The sequence below is a fragment of the Mytilus trossulus genome, chromosome 6 (genome assembly GCF_036588685.1).
Source record: "Mytilus trossulus isolate FHL-02 chromosome 6, PNRI_Mtr1.1.1.hap1, whole genome shotgun sequence".
Classification (NCBI taxonomy): Eukaryota; Metazoa; Mollusca; class Bivalvia; order Mytilida; family Mytilidae; genus Mytilus; species Mytilus trossulus.
In genome coordinates this window covers 51228382-51243090 of record NC_086378.1, presented here as the reverse complement: position 1 = coordinate 51243090, position 14709 = coordinate 51228382, and positions in this window count along the sequence as shown.

The window sequence follows — 14709 nt, the reverse complement described above, 5'->3', positions numbered from 1 at the left end:
AAGAAAGGACATATGAAGGTGGTGTTCGAAAAATAAAGACACAAAGTTACCTTAAATAACAAGTGACAAATGAAGAACATTTTATTGTCCTTTTTTAATACAACATTAATAATTAAACAGAATATCGGAAAGAAATAACTCCGATGAAGAAACTTTTTTTTATTTTTGAATTCGCCCAAAGGTCCCATATTTACTTATTTTATTCACCCAAAGGTCCCTTTAATTGATCAAAACATTATCAACCTTAAGGCAAATATCAACATATGTTTATCAATTTTAGTTGCAATAACTTTAACCTTCTTTAATATAAAACATAATGCTGCCTTCAATGATAAGCATTTTACTAATATAACCGTGTAGTATATAGATAATAAATTGCTTATACGCACTAGAAAATATTTTCATATTGAAGTATAGATTGTTCTTTAGTTATTTACACAAAAATGTTTTATTTTAATAACAAGACATATCCAATCAGTAATGAAAGACATGCAGAGTTTGCTAATAAAGGAAAACTCACCATCTTGAAAGCGGAACAATGAATCTAGATATTTGCCTTACGCCGTACCCTTTTAAGAAGAAAGTTCATATGAAAGTGGTGTCCGAAAAATAAAGACACAAAGTTACCTTAAATAACAAGTGACAAATTAAGAAAATATTATTGTCCTTTTTTGATACAATACTACTAATTAAATAGAATATTGGAAAGAAATAATTCCGATGAAGAAACTTTTTTTTTATTTTTGAATTCGCCCATAGGTCCCATATTTACCTATTTAATTCACTCAAAGGTCCCTTTAATTGATCAAAACATTATCAACCTTAAGGCAAATATCAACATATGTTTATCAATTTTAGTTGCAATAACTTTAACCTTCTTTAATATAAAACATAATGTTGCCTTCAATGATAAGCATTTTACTAATATAACAGTGTAGTATATAGATACTTAATTGCTTATACGCACTAGTAAATATTTTCATATTGAAGCATAGATTGTTCTTTAGTTATTTACACAAAAATGTTTTATTTAAATAACAAGGCATATCCAATCAGTAATGAAAGACATGCGGAGTTTGCTAATAAGGGAAAACTCACTATCTTGAAAGCGGAACAATGAATCAAGACATTTGCCTCACGTCTTACCCTTTTAAGAAGAAAGGACATATGAAGGTGGTGTTCGAAAAATAAAGACACAAAGTTACCTTAAATAACAAGTGACAAATGAAGAACATTTTATTGTCCTTTTTTGATACAACATTAATAATTAAACAGAATATCGGAAAGAAATAACTCCGATGAAGAAACTTTTTTTTATTTTTGAATTCGCCCAAAGGTCCCATATTCACTTATTTTATTCACCCAAAGGTCCCTTTAATTGATCAAAACATTATCAACCTTAAGGCAAATATCAACATATGTTTATCAATTTTAGTTGCAATAACTTTAACCTTCTTTAATATAAAACATAATGCTGCCTTCAATGATAAGCATTTTACTAATATAACCGTGTAGTATATAGATAATAAATTGCTTATACGCACAAGAAAATATTTTCATATTGAAGCATAGATTGTTATTTAGGTATTTACACAAAAATGTTTTATTTTAATAACAAGGCATATCCAATCAGTTATGAAAGACATGCGGAGTTTGCTAATAAGGGAAAACTCACTATCTTGAAAGCGGAACAATGAATCAAGACATTTGCCTCACGCCTTACCCTTTTAAGAAGAAAGGACATATGAAGGTGGTGTTCGAAAAATAAACACAAAGTTACCTTAAATAACAAGTGACAAATTAAGAAAATATTATTGTCCTTTTTTGATACAATACTAATAATTAAATAGAATATTGGAAAGAAATAATTCCGATGAAGAAACTTTTTTTTATTTTTGAATTCGCCCAAAGGTTCCATATTTACTTATTTTATTCACCCAAAGGTCCCTTTAATTGATCAAAACATTATCAACCTTAAGGCAAATATCAACATATGTTTATCAATTTTAGTTGCAATAACTTTAACCTTCTTTAATATAAAACATAATGTTGCCTTCAATGATAAGCATTTTACTAATATAACAGTGTAGTATATAGATACTTAATTGCTTATACGCACTAGTAAATATTTTCATATTGAAGCATAGATTGTTCTTTAGTTATTTACACAAAAATGTTTTATTTAAATAACAAGGCATATCCAATCAGTAATGAAAGACATGCGGAGTTTGCTAATAAGGGAAAACTCACTATCTTGAAAGCGGAACAATGAATCAAGACATTTGCCTCACGCCTTACCCTTTTAAGAAGAAAGGATATATGAAGGTGGTGTTCGAAAAATAAAGACACAAAGTTACCTTAAATAACAAGTGACAAATGAAGAACATTTTATTGTCCTTTTTTAATACAACATTAATAATTAAACAGAATATCGGAAAGAAATAACTCCGATGAAGAAACTTTTTTTTATTTTTAAAAATCGCCCAAAGGTCCCATATTTACTTATTTTATTCACCCAAAGGTCCCTTTAATTGATCAAAACATTATCAACCTTAAGGCAAATATCAACATATGTTTATCAATTTTAGTTGCAATAACTTTAACCTTCTTTAATATAAAACATAATGCTGCCTTCAATGATAATCATTTTACTAATATAACCGTGTAGTATATAGATAATAAATTGCTTATACGCACTAGAAAATATTTTCATATTGAAGTATAGATTGTTCTTTAGTTATTTACACAAAAATGTTTTATTTTAATAACAAGACATATCCAATCAGTAATGAAAGACATGCAGAGTTTGCTAATAAAGGAAAACTCACCATCTTGAAAGCGGAACAATGAATCAAGATATTTGCCTTACGCCGTACCCTTTTAAGAAGAAAGTTGATATGAAAGTGGTTTTCGAAAAATAAAGACACAAAGTTACCTTAAATAACAAGTAACAAATGTAGAAAATATTATTGTCCTTTTTTGATACAATACTAATAATTAAATAGAATATTGGAAAGAAATAATTCCGATGAAGAAACTTTTTTTTATTCTTGAATTCGCCCAAAGGTCCCATATTTACTTATTTTATTCACCCACAGGTCCTTTTAATTGATCAAAACATTATCAACCTGAAGGCAAATACCAACTTATTTTTATCAATTTTTGTTGCAATAACTTTAACCTTCTTTAATATAAAACATAATGTTGCCTTCAATGATAAGCATTTTACTAACATAACAGTGTAGTATATATATACTTAATTGCTTATACGCACTAGTAAATATTTTCATATTGAAGCATAGATTGTTCTTTAGTTATTTACACAAAAATGTTTTATTTAAATAACAAGGCATATCCAATCAGTAATGAAAGACATGCGGAGTTTGCTAATTAAGGAAAACTCACCATCTTGAAAGCGGAAAAATGAATCAAGATATTTGCCTTACGCTGTACCCTTTTAAGAAGAAAGTTGATATGAAAGTGGTGTTCGGAAAATAAAGACACAAAGTTACCTTAAATAACAAGTAACAAATGTAGAACATATTATTGTCCTTTTTTGATACAATACTAATAATTAAATAGAATATTGGAAAGAAATAATTCCGATGAAGAAACTATTTTTTATTTTTTTGAATTCGGCCAAAGGTCCCATATTTACTTATTTTATTCACCCAAAGGTCCGTTTTATTTATCAAAAAATTATCATCCTTAAGGCAAAGACCAACTTATGTTTATCAATTTTAGTTGCATGAACTTTAACCTTCTTTAATATAAAACATAATGCTGCCATTAATGATAAGCATTTAACTAATATAATTGTGTAGTAAACAGATAATTATTTGATTGCTTATACGCACTAGAATATGTTTTTATATTGAAGCATAGATTGTTCTTAAGTTATTTACACAAAAATGTTGTATTTAAATACAAAATCATATCCGATTAGAAATAGAAAACATGGAGAGTTTGCTAATTAAGGAAAACTGACCATCTTGAAAGCGGACTAATGAAACAAAATATTTGCCTCACGCCATACCCTTTTAAGAAGAAGGGTCATATGAAGGTGGTGTTCGAAAAATAAAGACGCAAAGTTACCTTAAAAAACAAGTGACAAATTAAGAAAATATTATTGCCCTTTTTTGATACAAAACTAATAATTAAATAGAATATTGGAAAGAAATAATTCCGATGAAGAAACTTTTTTTTATTTTTGAATTCGCCCAAAGGTCCCATATTTACTTATTTTATTCACCCAAAGGTCCTTTTAATTGATCAAAACATTATCAACCTTAAGGCACATACCAACTTATGTTTATCAATTTTTGTTGCAATAACTTTAACCTTCTTTAATATAAAACATAATGTTGCCTTCAATGATAAGCATTTTACTAATATAACAGTGTAGTATATAGATAATTAATTGCTTATACGCACTAGAAAATATTTTCATATTGAAGCATATATTGTTCTTTAGTTATTTACACAAAAATGTTTTATTTTAATAACAAGGCATATCCAATCAGTAATGAAAGACATGCAGAGTTTGCTAATAAAGGAAAACTCACCATCTTGAAAGCGGAACAATGAATCAAGATATTTGCCTTACGCCGTACCCTTTGAAGAAGAAAGTTGATATGAAAGTGGTTTTCGAAAAATAAAGACACAAAGTGACCTTAAATAACAAGTGACAAATAAAGAACATATTACTGTCCTTTTTTTGATAAAATACTAATAATTAAATAGAATATTGGAAAGAAATAATTCCGATGAAGAAACTATTTTTTATTTTTGAAATCGCCCAAAGGTCCCATATTTACCAATTTTATTCACCCAAAGGTCCCTTTTATTTATCAAAAAAATATCATCCTTAAGGCAAAGACCAACTTATGTTAATCAATTTTGGTTGCATGAACTTTAACCTGCTTTAATATAAAACATTATGCTGCCATTAATGATAAGCATTTAACTAATTTAATTGTGTAGTAAAGAGATAATTAATTGCTTATACGCACTAGCATATGTTTTCATATTGAAGCATAGATTGTTCTTAAGTTATTTACACAAAAATGTTGTATTTAAATACAAAATCATATCCAATTAGAAATAGAAAACATGGAGAGTTTGCTAATAAATGAAAACTCACCATCTTAAAAGCTGAACACTGAATCAAAATATTTGCCTTCACGCCATACCCTTTTAAGAAGAAAGGGTCATACTAAGGTGGTGTTCGAAAAATAAAGACACAACGTTACCTTAAATAACAAGTGACAAATGAAGAACATATTATTGTCCCTTTTTGATACAATACTAATAATTAAATAGAATATTGGAAAGAAATAATTCCGATGAAGAAACTTTTTTTTTATTTTTGAATTCGCCCAAAGGTCCCATATTTACCTATTTTATTCACCCAAAGGTCCCTTTTATTGATAAAAAAATTATCAACCCTAAGCCAAATACCTTATGTTTATCAATTTTTGGTCGCACGAACCTTAATCTTCTTTAATATAAAACATAATGCTGCCTTCAATGATAAGCATTTTACTAATACAACAGTGTAGTATATAGATAATTAATTGCTTATACGCACTAGAAAATATTTTCATATTGAAGCATATATTGTTCTTAGGTTATTTCCGAGGGTTATTTATAAAAACATGTTTAATTAAAATAAAAAGGCATATCCGATCAGAAATGAAAGACATGCAGAGTTTGCTAATAAAGGAAAACTCACATTCTTGAAACCGGAACAATATATTAAGACATTTGCCTTACGCCTTACTTTTTTAAGAAGAAAGTTCATATGAAAGTGGTGTTCGACCATGTTTGTAATATTTGTTCTGTTTTGATTCTTTCAAATGCAAATGAACAATGAAATACTTTAGATAGTTAGAGCTTAAGTATTTAAAATGGTTAAACAGAATAAAAAAATAAACTAAAAAGCAAAAACATAACCTTTGCTCCATGGTTGTGGTAATTAATGTTTTACAATGGCCAAATTTCTTTATTAACCATGAAAAGTGTTTTTGATACCAATTAATTGTTGCTTTGATTCAACATAACTACACAATTATTTCTTGACGGATGTTAAGTAACCAAAACAAAATTAAAAATATATTTTACAATAATAGATCGTACTTTCACTTTGTTTAAAGTATGATGTAAAAATAACCCAAAAACTACAAAATACAACTATGGTTCAATATATAGAACGTGTAATAAAAATGAAAACACGTATCTATACTGAATGAAAACAATACATTATTGTAAGCGAATAATGATTCTTCACATTGAGAAAGACATAATTAAAAAAGAACAAGATGCAGGGGAAGTTACATTGAATATAAGGGATAATGCGGTTTTTGTGAACTCTTCTCGGCATTTTGTAATTAAACTTTTATCAGAACTTTGACCCACCCCCTCCCACCCCCTGTATTTTAATCTCATCTCGGTTTTATTTTAAATGATATACATGTCAGCCTCAATCATGTCAATCCTATTTTAATCAGATTAAAAATGCAGTTATATAGCAGGAAGACTATTAAAAGTTCAAGACTAAAAATGTGATACTAAATGGAGAAAGATATAAAAACTTATTTAATAAAACGTACGCAACTATTAAAAAGTGAAGACCATGTAAACTTTATCAGAAATCTAAAATTACTCTGTTTGACGTCAAATTGTATAAAGTCGATTTCTATCCTTCACGGCTTGAGATATTGATATTTGATCTTGTTTACGTTTCTAAGACAAATGATGCATAAACAAAATAATGTTAACAGTAAATATAGTAATTAATAATCAATTATTCATAACGTAATGATCAAAATATGAACACAGACAATAATTCAGATTTGTTTTGATAGTATATCTATAAAAAGATACAGGTTAATTTAAAAATAGTTTTCAGGTCAATATTGCAATTCACCCGTCAATTAACCCAACACTCCAAAAAATAGTAAAACCTTGTTATATATGATTGAAAAACTTTGGTGTAATTCACTTTGGTGCAATAAAACATGTATATATAAACTAGCGTTTAATTGAGTACATACTTAAAAAAAAAAAAGTCACATTTACATGATAAAAATTCATTAGTCATCAGCAATTATTTAGTTTTTGATAATTTATCAAAGTTAACATTATATTCAGCCTTGTTAATTATTTAGCCACAACGTACCATTCATACGCTTTTGTTCCGAATTACCCCAACAAGCCATTTATCGGTTATATATATATATATATATATATATATATATATATAAGAATTTCACGTAATTGTAGAACTGGAATTTTTGTTATAGTTTGAACATGAACATCATGAAAGTAATAAATACAACATATCTTTGTTAGTGAATGGTATATATCATTAAAAATGGGCTATCCAAATTGAAAAAAAATGAAAATAATGAGTGTCTGCCATATTTTGTTTGAATTATAATTATTCAAATAACATCAGAAGAGCTATGCACATTTATTGTCAAATTTTAAAAGTAGGATAAATAAGTTTCAACAATTTCTTAATTACCTTGTGGGTTTTATTTCAGATCAACTCATTCAGATCTTCATACTAGTGACAATGGCAGTATTTCACATATAAAGCCATTTTCAGTTCTTCTTAAAGACACTTTGAATTATAATGACTCACAACATTGTAGCATTATGAAATGTGAGACCAAAGGCTGCAAAACTTATTACATTTTTATAACAGATGCTGAATTCACTAGCAATTTTACCAAGAAGTCATATTTCACCAGAAGTTACGATGATCTGAATTGTAAATCGACAAATGTCGTCTACGAATTAGAGTGCAACCTTTGCGGATTGGTTTACGTTAGTGAAACGAAAGAAAGGCTAATCAAACATATGTGCGGTCATAGATCAAACCTTAACGAAATGTAAACGACATTATTTACCAGCATTTTAATCAGTCCGATCATTCCATTGTTTCTATGACAGTTCGTCTTATCGAAATGATATACCATAGCTCTAACAATCCTAATCTTGCAACGCCTCTCCGTAGACAAAAAGAGGACTACTGGATTTGACAATTGGTAACTGCGATACCAAATGTTTTGCAATGACAAAATTGATGGTAAAGGTATTCTAGCTAGCACTTCGTGTAACTCGGTGAATGAGATGAATATGTTCACCTCGACACCTCGACGTAGACGCAGTCATGGTCATCGTCATTATACATCACCTACTATGCCTGATGTCTCTTTAAATGACTTGCTGCCATTTATACAAAAGCCGTTAGATATTCATCACATTCGCACGAAACTTTATTCATTACCCCCTTTCAAAACTTCATTCTCTGTGTAATTTATGTTTGGATACCACTGTTACTAACCCTCATTCAAACCAATACAAACTTACAGCTATAATTTCGGATATTGCAAGTCACAGACTTTGCAAGCAGTGGAAAAGATGAAAAAGAGAAAAGATCTTTCCTTAATCTTTCCTTTGCCAACAAAGGTCTCGATAGCGTCAACTTAGAAATATCCTTCATCATAAATTATTTCAATCGAAAATACCTCCTTATTTTAAAGACTAGTCTGTACCAATCATTTTTTTATACCTATACCAAACCTTTTGCAATTACAATTTTCAATTACATACAGGTTTTGCACGATCTCAATATTGACGACTTCAAGTATAAACCTCCTGATTACAATTGTGCTAGTTCCAAATTCAGATATAATCCGGCTGGCTACGTTATTACCGGTGACATCCCTACGAAATGTGTTATCAAAAGATCCGAAATATCGTGAGCCTAAATCCATAAATAGGAAATACAACTTTAAAATTTTGATGGAATCAGTCGAGGATTATGCCAGGAAACGGACTTAGAGCGAGAAGGAAGACATAGACACTCTTTCAGAATGGATTAAGGCAGTCATGTCGTTGATAGAAATCTGAATTAAATCAAAGTGCTGGATAGCACCTGTGGAAAGTTTTCAACGGTAGATTGTAATATTTCAAATAGATTGTAAATGTGTAGATTGCGTTGTTAACTAAACAAACAAAAAACTTAATCAAGAAATAATTGTAACAGGATGCTGCTTCGAAGTCTCACAAACAAAGCTCTCAAAATTAGTCATTCCCACGGTCGCCTGACATTTGGCAAATTCCAATACAAATTGATCTGATAAAGTAAAGTGATATGCACAAGTGACTTCTGGGTATTACACCTGTATGTTATTAAAATATTCTTGAAATCATGTACAGTAATATTCATGATTTAGGGGTGGGGATATTGACAGTTTACAAGTTCACAAACAGACAGGAGGTAGGGTGACCCAAGGGACTAGCCTTTTAATTCATCTGATTTGTTTTATTATTCCGTAAAAGAATATATTTGGTTTCAGTGTGGGTATTTTGACAGTTTTCAGTTTTCGAAAAGAATAGGGTAGATCTTGACTGTTTACAAGTTCTCAAAACAGGATGGGGTGGAGTGACACCGAGGGACTCTCCTTATATTTCATTTTATTCGTTTTATTGTCCAACACAAGAATATATATGGTTAAGGGGTGGGATCTGCGCAGTTTAAAAATTCTCAAATATAAGGGGGGTGGGGTTGACCCAGAGGACTCCCACTATATTTCATTTGATTTGTTTTGTTGCCCCATAAAAGAATATAATTTATATGGTTTAGGGGTTGCGATTTCGACCGTTTACAAGTTTTTAAAAAGAAGAGGGTGGGATCACCCTGGTTGACCTCTCCTATATTTCATTTGATTTATTTTAGTCCCATACAAAAATATATATGGTTTATGGGTGGGGATTTCAACCGTTTAAAAGTTCTCAAACAACAAGGGGTGGGAATGGCCCCTGGGAATTGCCTTCAATTTTATGTGATTTGTTTTAGTGTCCAGTACAAGAATATATATGGTTAAGGGATGGGGGATCTTGACCATTTCCAAGTTCTCAAATAAGAGGGGGTGGGGCTGGCCCAAAGGGACTCCCACTAGATTTCAATTGATTTGTTTTGACGCCCCGTACCAATATATATATGGTTTAGGTTTGGGGATCTCAACCATTTACAAGTTTTCAAACAAGAGGGGTAGGGCTGACCCAAAGGGATCCCACTTTATTTTATTTGATTTGTTTTGTTGCCCCAAACAAAAATATATATGGTTTAGGGATGGGGATCTCGACTGTTTCCAAGTTTTCAAACATGAGGGGGTGGGGCTGACCCGAAAGGACTTCCAATTTATTACATTGCATATGTTTTAATGCCACATACAAAAATATATAGGGTTTAGGGGTGGGAATCTCAAATGTTTACAAGTTCTCAAACAACAAGGGGGTGGGGTGACCCCAGGGGACTCGCCTTTTATTTTATTTTATTTGTTTTATTGAAACGCATAAGAATATATATGGATGTGGATCTTGAGTTGTCAAACATGAGGGTTGGATTGGGTGACCCCATGGACTCAACCTAAATTTAATTTAATTTTTTTATGGTCCTGTGATCATTACTGAAAACCATGTGTGTCCGTCACTTACTGTTTTCAAGTTAATCACTTAAAAATTTAAAAACAAAATCCCATAGGCTTCTATAGTAATTTACTCCTCACAATACACTTAATAGACCCCAAGAAGAAAAATAATAAAAACTGAGCAAAAACTTTGTTTATGAGTCTTAATAGCAAGTAGTACAATTACGAAATTTGTTCTAGTCCGATTTTGTAATGCCGAATATGTAAAACGCAGATTTTATTATAGTCCGAGGTTGTTGTGGGCAGAGATTTGATAAGATACCATGATACTTTCGATAATCTCGGGCTTTTACGTATTGAATAAACATTTGTAAAAATCGTAGTCAGCGTCGAAAATGTTCATTCATGAAATATTTTAAACATGGTATTATTTTTTTAATTGCAAGCTATATAGCAAACTTTCCAAAAACTGAATGAGTCTATCAATGCCCATGTAAGGTCAATCTTTAAAAACCCAAATGTTGCAAAACATTTATCCTACCTCCATGATTAATATGTTGTTGTCCCTGCAGATAAAGCCCCAAAAACATAATTTTTGTGTGTAAAACTCATTACATTAACTGCTTGATAAACGAATTAGGTATTGACAATTCACTTGGAAACTCAACATATACCCTTACGACACTAACCATAGAGGAAATCCTGGATAACCATCGATCTGTTCTGTTCCTTTGGAATTGCAACCAAAGATGAAGAACTGGATCTTCCATCACTGTCTTTCATACCTAAACTACACAAGTGTCCTTACAAACAACGCTATGTTGATTGGTCTTCCAAGTGCTCCACGACACCTCTTTCTTAATTATTAACATGCATTTTATCAGTAATCAAAGACGGGCTTAAAAGTTATTGTGAAACCACTAGTACTTATTCTAGAGGTGTCGTGAATCAGTGGTGGATACTCGAACATTCCAAAGAGTTTTTAGAGTATATACAATCTAACTCTCTTTCTTCTTGTAATAGTATTAAAACATTTCACTTTTTTTACACTTTACACATTCCAAACTAAAAGACAAATTGAAAAAGTAGGTATTGCTTTGTTTCATTAAAAAGAATGGCCAACGTAGTATCTTGTCTTAGGGAGGGATAAATCTTACTTTGCAAATGATCACTCTGATTAAAACAAAATATTCTTTGAAACTGACATTATCATGATGCTTGATTTCTTGATTGACAACACATTTGTTACGTTCGGAGGACGTGTTTTTCAACAGACTGTCGGCATTCAAATGGGAACAAATTGTGCCCGTCTTCCCGACTTGTTTCTTTATTATTATGAGGCCGACGATATACACGAACTTCTTAGAAAGTTAGCAGTACCCTTTAACTTTCCTTTTTTCTATATAGATGATGTTTTTTCACTAAATAATTCAAAATTTGGTGACTATGTTGAACGCATATATTCCATCGAACTAGATATGATAAAGGATACTAGATACAGTATTACAGGTTAAGTCGGCCTCATATAATGACTTACATCTAGAACTTAACAATGAAGTCGGTTGAAAACAAAACTTTACAACAAAAGAGATAATTTCAGCTTTCAAATTGTGAACTTTCCATTTTTTAGTAGCAACATTCCAGCAGCACCTGCAAATTGGGTATATATCTCCCAATTGATACGATATTCCAGTGCTTGCATTTCCTATCATGATTTTCTGGATAGAGGGTTGCTGCTCACAAGGAAGCTATTAAACCAAAAGTTCCAAATGGTGAAGTTGAAATCATCCCTTCGTAAATTTTACAAGTTGTTTGACCATTATGGAATTACCGTTTCACAAATGATAACGGATGTTTCTTACGTCGTAACGAAAATCCCCTTCCCTTTCATGAATGTGACCTACTGAATTAGACTTTTTACCGGATTTGTTATCACATAAGCAACACATGTGGAGCAGGATCTGTTTACTCTCTGGAGCACCTGAGATCACCCCTAGTTTTTGATGGGGTTCGTGTTGAATATTCTTTAGTCAGTTTATTTTCAATTTAGGAGTTCGACTGTCCCTCTGGTATCTTTCGTCCCTCTTTCATATGAGCATATCGATGATATTTAAAGTCAACGTAAAATTGTTGACTACTAGACCATGTAGACTGGTGATAACCTCAGAGACGATCCTGTAGCAACGATGAACTAATAAAAAATGGACCAATTATATAAAACACTTCATAGACATATCCTTCTATTGTTTATGCACATATACAAGCGCAACAGTACTATGCCGTCAGCGGTTTATGACGTCGCGGTTTCGGCGAACTGGATGCCGGAAACGTTTGTGAGAGTTATCCCTCTATGAGCCGTTGGAGAGAGTGACATCGTTTGATAGGTTGTTTTGCCGAGAAGAAAATGAATGAAGAATTGCAGAGGAATGCATGTGAAAAAAAAATATATTGATTTGTGAAAAGAAAAAGTTCAAATCAGAACCACGAGGTGACAACTGAGTATACTTAGATTGAAGTTCTAGCAACATTAAGCAATATTTCGATACATAAATGCCTATGGATGAATCAAAACAGAAATTATGTTAATTAGACCACGTGAACAAGGAATTGAATCGATCTTTGAAGAGCATCTCGCGTTTACAATCTTCTTAGAACTAATGCCTGTACATTTACTATATACATTGCAATCTTAAATTAATCGGTCTAACCATTTAACAAAAAATCGTAGAAAATAGAATAAGGAAATATTTCGTTCATTAGACATACTAGATATGCTTCTGCATTTATTAATTATCTTTTTAATTAACATGTCGCAAGTCCTCAAACAAAATGACAGAATAATTTTACTTATAACGGTCATTTCGTTTGAAGATGAGGAATTTGCAGAAAAATAAATAAAATTAAAAATGGAAGGTAGGTTATTTAACAAATATCTTTTAGCTATTAACTTCAAGGGAATCAGTCTGTATTTAACAGTGCTTTTTCAAAAATGGTATAAAAGTGTTAGGGCAGGCACATAAAATATGGGTAGGTAGGGTAAGCAGATTTTTTTTATTGGCTTATACATACCAACAAAAGCTTATATTAGAAGTAATTCGGCATATTATATGATATAAATCGTAAGACTTTTTTTTTGTTTCCTTTCACGGTCTTTATTGTCAATATTCACATATTCATACTTCAATTTTTTAAGAAGAATTTCTGTTTAACACATTAACACTATTATTAACATGAATAGAAATGTTTATAGACACATTCGTATGTATACATTTGTACAACACATTGTTTCCAACCACCGCATTTACACTAACTTAAGTGTCTATGATACTGACTGAAAACTAAGTGGTATCATGTGTATATTAAAATGCATTTATTGTCAATCAACAAATTAGCAAATAAAGAGAACTTGGTTTGTCCCTAATTTGTAAGAGTATCGCCCAACCCGGCCTAACGTCTTTCAACGTTGTTTTTAGCATTTGCATATTCCCATCAATCATCATAAATATCTTTTTTCCATTACAATGACCCCAACTTTTTATATCCTTATTTTGTTAAGATATAAACAACGCATATTCTATTGAATACTCGTCGAGAAATTATTGGTCAATTTATAGTTAACTTATTTTTTATAGATATTTCACAAACAAAAAAGGCGGGAAAACTATTTTAGCAACTGATCGTTATTATTTTCCACTCAGAAAATGATATTATTGTTAGAATAGTTTGTACTAACAACTAGGTTAATAGAACAGACAAGATTTATGGGTTACAGACTTTTTTAAAAATAATACATTGCTATTAACTACAAGTCATGATTTCAAAATTCCATGAAAAAGATGGCGTTTTAAATCGAAAACGAGGTCGATGACCCCATTTTTTTTTATTCACTTATTTTGAGCTTTTGCTTCGTCTAAAGTAAAAAATAAAATATATAAAGAAGATGTTATTGGTAGATCTGAAAAGGCTTTGTCTTCAAATAATGTTTATAATATCAATTATGTGGTCTTTTTTTATAAATTTCCTGTTTACAATTTTTTTTCGAAAAACTCAGGATTTTTTTTCCCCCATGCATAGATAAGCTTAGCCGTATTTGACACAAATTTTTGGTTTGGCATTTTGGATCATCAATGCTCTTAAACTTTGTAGTACTCTTATTTGGCTTTATAACTATTTTGATATGAGCGTCACTGATGAGTCTTAAGTCCAAACGCGTGTCTGGCGTACTAAACTATAGTCCTAGTACCTTTGATAACTAGTTATAAAA